Genomic DNA, 6,443 nt, shown 5'->3' with positions numbered 1-6,443 from the left:
TTTTTTTTTTTGGATTGTTATAAGAGGAACCCTTTTCCAAAACACGCAGAGTCCGAGTAAATTGATTTGGAGAAATCAACAAAAAACTGAATCACATATAGTTGAGCAACAAGAAAATTTTATTTTTTCTCTATATCGTCGCTACAAAGCAAAACTATCTGAAGTCCATTTTTGGCAAAAATGACTTTTGGTTAAAAATACTCTTAAGTTGTATAAAAAACATTTCACAATGTATCGCCCCAAAAATGATTAAATTTTGGACTCTATGAGTAAAATTCAAATATCTTATGTCCAAAAATAAATTTAAAGAGACATTCAAAACTATCTTAGGTGCATTTAAAATCAAGCAAGACTATCCTATGTTATCCTAAATTATTTTTAAAGAAAAACAAATCAAACTTAAGAAAAACTTAAGAGCACGTTACTAAATATAACAGGTCGTAGTCATTAAACAGCTAGTTATAACATTCTGATTATTATTTAGAAAACTCACCACATGTCCACCACATTAGATTCCACATTATTTAGAATGCTAAAACTCACCACATGTAATAACTATTCTACCACAGTGAAATGTATTTATTCTTATCCATGAAATTTCTATTGAGCTACTGTACAAAGTTTATTTGTTATTTTACAGGCCCGATGTTGTTAGTTTATTTAAAAACTTTATCTTTTTAAATTAATAACATGACATCAGTGACTATTGAAACACGTATTTGTATTGATCAAGTTGATAAGAATGATATTTTTTTAGCTCCAAATGCACTAATATTTAAAAGCGACAAAGCAGGTTAGTTAAATATGATATATATAGTACATTATATATTAGTTTATTAATTAAAGTAAATACTTACAGAAGTAAATAACTTTAAGGTGTAATTTATGCTTCACAGAAACTGTTTTTTTTTTCTAAAATAATAAGAATAAAATTGTAATGATCACTTCAATGAGATGACTTCATTATGTCTTGTAGATGTCTGCCTAACATATAATAGAAATCGTATTTTTCGCGGAATTTCTGAAGCTACAACAGAATGTAAGATGTTGTTTCCTAATATCAGGGGACATACAATATAATTTATAGAGTGAAATGTAATTGTTACCAAAAATACTTTTAATTATTAGATTATTTTTAATGAGTGCTACTGTCTACAGAGAGGCAATACCTAATGGTTATGGAAGATTTTTTATAACAAAAGTAACGAAAAACTTTGATATATACCCAGAATTTGATGTTGATAAAACTAGTATTGGTGTAGCATTATTTTGGAACCTCAGTGTTTGTGAAAAATTTAAATCTGTAGAACTTGACAAGTCTGGTTATGAAGAACTTATCCCATCTCTATGTTGAGACAAGCCCCAAAAAGAAGAAGGATCCATCACGAAGGATTAGAAACATTAGGAATTTTAAAGTAAAGACGGACCAGTGATTTCTTTATGTACCGAAGAATGGTCTGAATAAAGGTAGTAGGGAGGAAAGATAGTAGTGGTACTTGGTAAGGAAATGCGAAAAAGATGTGATAAAAAATGTTTGTTTCGGTGTTTAGAGAATCTTACGGAGCAATATTGTAATGAATCATTTAATTCATATTGGTCAATGAAAAGAATAGATGAAAGACGCAAATATCGAACCAAAACGAAGAAGGAAAAGGGAGCATGTGGGAAAAGAAAGAAACAAAAACTGAACATTTACATGCAGCTTTCCATGCCAAGAAAATGATGCTCTTAAAACGCATATCTGTACACCAGGGTGGGGCAAGAGCTAACAAGTTTTCCAATTAGGGTCTGAGACAAATGAAAATCAGTGCTTTATATGAAAGTAATTATCAGCAACGCAACCTGATACAGGAGAGAAATCAATTATAGGTTTATTTTGAGGATCGAGTTCCATCACCCCTGCTAATTGTCCTTTGGAAGTTCTTGGACCAGTAGATTTCCCATCAATAACTTCTATCAGTTTTCTCAAAGGCAATTCATTTGTATGCAGCATACAAACTAACCATTGAAGTGGTCTTTGTAGATATTGTTCAATTTTTTGGATTATGCCATTACTTTTTCCTACATTAACATTGGTTCCGTCGCAAACGAGTGCTCTTAAAGTTATTTCTGATTTAGTACTTCTAACAACCGATAAAATTTTATTTTGAGATGTCGTCAGATCTGCCTGATGCTGGTACAATATGTTCGACATAGTTTCGGTTTGGGAATGAAACCAAAGCATAATGTTCTTCTTTTAACGTACGTCGAGTCGGTTCTGCACGTGTAAGAGTAACATCAATCTTACCATCAAAACTAAGACAAACAATTTCTTGATTTTCCTCTGCATGGCTCACAACTGACTTCTTCCGATATGCAGATCTTTGACGGCGTAGTTTGCTGGGATGTTGCCTCGGATTTCTTTTCCCTGAAAATGCTTTTCAGGGAAAAGAAATCCGAGGTCTTTCAAGGCAGAATTTACAATTAAACAGCTACTTTTAAATTGCTACTTTTAGAGCGATCAATAGCTTTACACAGTTCTGGATAATGATTTCTGTTTTGTGCACATCTGCTGTCATCACTATTACTGGCCTCCTCGTCTGTTATATCTGAATCGTCTATGGAGCTACCATAGACGATTCAGATATAACAGACGAGGAGGCATACCATTATGACATACCATTATGGAGCTTGACTTTCTGAACTCTTTTCCATATCAACATTATCAAAATCTTGAAAAGTAGAACTGCATTCAACGGTTTTCAATTTTGTTTTCTCTAGGAACATTGCCGCTTTCCTTTTTTGTTTCTTCTGACTTCTGCAGTTTACTTGTCACCACTGGATCGATATTTCCAATCACCATTTTTCTGGTAGTGTTTTGGTCAACCCAGAAATTCCACTCAATAAGAGGAATCTTTCTGTCCACTGGACATTTACAATCTGCTCTATTTGCAATTCCAGCACTAACGCACTTACATGGACAAATGTCAAACAAATTGCTGAAACTTGACAAAATCTTTTGATATGTCTAGAAGTTCGCTTTGCATCAGGATATTTTCGTAGATCATTCTCTTTGTCAATTAGCTGTTTCACCTTTTTCATTACGCTATCGAACGCAATCGTAGGTATGCTAGCTGTGTTATATATCTCAATCAAGTCTGTCGCGACAATTCTCACAATGTCATTAACAGATTGGCACTGCTGTTTCTGGTGAAAACAATATGCACAGAAAACGTCTTCACATGTCGGTAGCATATTTTTTTTCAGTTCCTTCGGAAAACTGAACACTGAGTGTCAACTTGTACTTCTTGTGTTACAGCTAGCCATATCTAACTTGCTACTGACAAGTTGCAACACAAATTAGATCCAAATTTTCAACATCTACAAAACAAATGATTTCTAAACTAACATTAATTATTACTACCCACAGGTTTCAATACATACAGTCATTAATTAGCCATTCAGAATCACAAATAATACAAAACATAATGTTGTATTATGGTAAATATTTTACAATATTTTGTTCAAAGTTGCGACCCCTAGACATGGTACTAAAAATTAAAACAGCAATTTTCTTAATCAGTTGATGGGGGAGCATCAATTTACTATTGTCTGTATGAGGCAACCAAAATTTGCCCCACCCTACTGTACACCCATATTTCTTAATACCCTGGGAATATTACAGCAGACAGTAAAAACAGCGACGGCAAAAAGAACTGCTACAGGGAGTGTCAAAAAAGATTCAAGGGGTCGCCACAAAAATCAAAGAAAAATATCAATTGAACGAGAACAAAATGTCATTGATCATATTCAGACGTTTAGAGTTGGTGATTCCTATTACGTGAGACACACAAAAAAATCATAGTTTCTTCCTCAGAAGCTTTCAATTAAGGAAATACATAGAGTCTTCATAAAGTACTGAAGTGAGAAAAATCTTCTTATAAAGGTATACAAGAAAAATCTTTTTATAAAGGTATACAATATTATGAACAAAGTAGAAAAGGGTGATAAAGATTATCAAAAGTATAACAAGCATGTCAGCGACAAAAAATTTACTTGAGCTTATAAAGAAGAATGAAGCAACAAAATCACAATTGATCGTAACTGCAGCTTTTGACTTAGAGCAAGTTCTTTTCTCATCATATGATACAACTGGAGCTTTTTATTATTCTAGGCATGTGCAAAATTATAACCTCACTGTTACAAAAATTGATTCTTTAAAGGCATAATCATATTTGTGGAGCGATAATGAAGGGGGAGAAGCAAGCTGTGAAGTAAGTACAGGAATATTTAAATTTATTGAATCCGTAAGCAAAGAAGGAGCAACACAATTTTATCTATTCTGTGATCAATGTTGGGGATAAAACTAACATACATGATGAACATAATATTGTCGGATGCATTGACTCTATTCAATTTAGATTTAATTGAGCTTTTATTCTTTGTACGAGGTCACAGTCAGATTGAAAATGATGTCGCTCACTCAATAATTGAAAAACAATATCAAAATCGAACAATATACACACCTATGCAATGGAAGCAACAATAGAACAAGCTATTTAAAAAAAACGCCTCTGTACCAACTGTGTCAAATCATGATGATATAATAAATTTTAAAAATGAAAAAGCATTTTTAGCATATTCTGCAGTATTAGCAAACAAATGCTTTGAAATATCAGACTCAACAAAAGCAATTGATCCAAAAACTAAACAAAAAAAGTTATGTGGCCCAGTATTGTACAACTAAAAATTTTGAAAGAAAATCCTGATGTTCTTTATTTTAAATATAATAACTCGTCATTTCGAAAAGGGCACTTTTCGAATTTCACTTTTTAATGCCATTTTTTCTTTTAAAGTGTTTTACATATTTACTTTGAAGGAGACACATTTTCATATACCACAAATAAACTTTAAATGAAAATGAAAATTAAAGTCTGATCAAAAATGGCACAAGTTCCGAATTTATGCCTTTTTCAAGTGAAACGAAGCGCAATTGAAGTGACGTAATCTCACTTTATTTGTTACAAAAATGGAAAATCGTGAGCTTGCTAAAAATGCATATACATCTGGAATAAAAGTGTCTTGTATAAGGAATAGTGAAAATTACAAACACGAAAAATAAATAAGCCAAAATTGCAGGAGAAGCTTATAAAATCCCACAAAGGAAATGATGTGGCACCAAGACAGACGAGTGCTTCTTGCAGGTTAGTTTTTTGTTCTATAATATATAGTATATACTGTATTTGTTCTCAAATTTTTGTTTATTTACTCATGTTTTACCACCAATGATTGGAGGTAAAACATCTTGATATCTAATTATTGTAATATTACCTCAATAATTTTCTTTATTTACAGATGTAGTTCAAAATGTATGGAGCTTGTATCTGAAGATGTTATGTAAAGTACAATTCAGTTTGTTAATAAAATTGATAGTAAAGATGCCCCAGACACATACTTGCAGTCATTCATTGAAAAGAGGGAAATACAGAGAAGACGGTTTAGATCTGAAGAACCTAAGAAAAAAGAATTTTCCTTTATTTATCACACTAACATTAATAATCACTAGTTTACGGTAAACTAAAAATTTAGTTTACCGTATAATATACCGTAAAGTATACCGTAAACAAAACATTTTTTTTGGCGAAAACTGTATAACAAGTTTATAAAAAGGTTTACATTAAAAATGTGTGTTTGTTTCTTTATTAAATGTCTTTGTTTTTATTTATGCGTATTAGTATAACGTATTTAATATACGTTACATTATATTTAATATAAGAAACTTATATAATAAACGCTTTTTAAATGACAATTGCTATGGTTGTCTTCATCGAAAAGTCATTCGCATTTGTAGGCCGGTGACCCTGCAATATGACAATGCCAAAAATCTTTGAATATAAATGCAACGATATTTCCCTGTTGTTGTATACTTAAAACAATACTTACTTTTTATAGGCCATAAATTACTTTAAAATAAATTTACACGTTCATAGTTTCAGCAGATTTAATACATTTTTGATCATTTTTATTAGTATATCAAGGGTAGTGTGTTTCTCTTACAATTTTACTTTACATAGTCAGTTTTCTTACAATTTTACTTTAGCTTTCGACCAAAACCAACTCGACAGCGGTTTTGGAAATCGACTGTATGTTTACATTAAATAAAAAATTTGTTGTAAAATTTTAATGCTCATTTCACTGTGGTCCATCGACTCATTGCAAACTAATTAAAAAATAGATTTCGGCATCACTCTAAATTAAAACAAGACTTTTATCTCTGGATTAAAATAGCCGACGAACCCAGCAAAATAGTCAAACTAGCACAGGGTTTGAAAATCTTTTTTTTTTGTTGTTGTTGTATTTCATATTTATCTGCTTTAAAAGTTAAAATAAAAACAAGTCGAAGTTTCAAAGTTTTTGAAACTTCGACAAACTTTTTATATATAACAATATAAAATAAAATAATA

Source organism: Hydra vulgaris, chromosome 07 (genome assembly GCF_038396675.1).
Source record: "Hydra vulgaris chromosome 07, alternate assembly HydraT2T_AEP".
NCBI classification, from domain to species: Eukaryota; Metazoa; Cnidaria; class Hydrozoa; order Anthoathecata; family Hydridae; genus Hydra; species Hydra vulgaris.
The sequence above is the reverse complement of the archived record's forward strand: the minus strand, read 5'-3'. Positions refer to the sequence as shown.